The sequence below is a fragment of the Echinops telfairi genome, unplaced genomic scaffold (genome assembly GCF_000313985.2).
Source record: "Echinops telfairi isolate 266 unplaced genomic scaffold, ASM31398v2 ScPeMD7_7469;HRSCAF=8507_0, whole genome shotgun sequence".
Lineage (NCBI taxonomy): Eukaryota > Metazoa > Chordata > Mammalia > Afrosoricida > Tenrecidae > Echinops > Echinops telfairi.
In genome coordinates, this window is record NW_022111372.1 from 42,925,420 (window position 1) to 42,927,189 (window position 1,770).

The window sequence follows — 1,770 nt, forward strand, 5'->3', positions numbered from 1 at the left end:
TAACAAATATACATGCACCTAACAAGAGACTTGCAAAATTTGTAATTCAAACACTCCAAAATTTGAAAAAAAATCAGGCTCAACAATTGTAGTTGGTAAGTTTAATACATGGCTCTCTGAAAAAGACACATCATCGGGAAAGAAACTCAACAAGGAGGCTACAGATCTAAATAGCAAAATTGGACGACTTAACTTCATAGTTATTTTGAGAGCTTTCCACCCACAGGCCCCCCCGCCCCCTCCAAAAAAGCACATCCTTTTCAAGCCCATCTGGTACATATTCAAAAATAGGACACATGCTGGGACACAAGTCCAACTTGAGTAAACTCAAGCAAATAGAGAGTACACAGACTTCCCTCTCCAATCACAGTGCCCTTAGGCTGGAAATTAACAGACGGTAAGAAAACAAGGGCAAACAATTGGAGGATGAACAATTCTCTATTGCAAATGGAGTGGGTATTGACCAAGATCATAGATGAAATCAGGAAGTTTCTAGAAACCAATGAGAACCAAAATATGACGTACTAAAACCTGTGGGATACAGCAAAGGCATTTATCAGAAGAAGGCTGATAGCAATAAATTCCCACATGAAAAAGGAAGAGAGACTCGTGGATGATATGCTGGCACAAAACTTACACCAATTAGAGCAGAGTCAACAGAACAACCCTACTAAAACAAGAGGATGGATATAATAAAAATCAGAGTCGAGATACAGGAGAGGGAAAACAAGAAAACTATGGAAAAAATTAATGCCACTAACAATTTGTTGTTTGAAAGAAAGGAAGGGACAAACGACATTTGCAAGGATAAGGGATGAAAAAGGGGACATAAAAAGGGACCCTAATGAAATCAAAAGGATAATTACCCAGTCCTACGAAGGTCTATACTTTAACGAATTCAACAATTTAGAAGACATGACAAATATTTGGAAGCACACTCCACCCCCCTAGACTATCCCAGCTGGATGTCAAGAACATCAACTGACCCATAGCAATGGAAGAAATAGACAAGGTCATTAAGGGTTGCCAACCAAAAAAAAAAAAAAATCCCCCGGTTCAGATGACTTCATAGGAGAATTCTACCAAGCATTCAGGGGAGAACTGACAACAATCCTACACAAACTCTTCTAGAACATGGAAAAAGACTTAAAACTTGCAAACTCTTTTTATGAAGCTACTATAACTCTAATACATAAATCGGGCAAAGATACCACAAGAATTGAGAACTACAGACCGATATTCCTAATGAACATTGATGCAAAAATGCTGAACAAAATACTGGCCAATAGAATACAGTAGAATACAATAGAAGCATTAAAAAAAATAATTCACCGTGACCAAGTGGGATTCATACCAGGGATTCAGGTATCATTCAACATACGAAAGACCATCAACATTATTCACCACATTGGCAGGAAAAATGACAATAACCACATAGTAATTTCAGATGCGGAAACAGCATTTGACAACACCCAATACACATTCCTGTTTAAGACAATCAAGAAGATAGGAATAGAATGAAAATTCCTGAATATTATACAAATCATATATAAAAACCAAATAGCCAACAAGGTAGTTGGCTGGATGAACAGTCTGGAGTAGAAAACAACGGTACCAAATGTTCCGGGGTACATGGGAGAAGCAGAGGCACGGGTAAGGAGGTGGTGTTGACCAACCCAGGGACAGGGGAACAACATGTGATCCAAAATTAGTGGCAAGGAGGGTGTGAGAGACCTGGTAGGGATTCAGCAAGGGCAATGTAACTGAGAG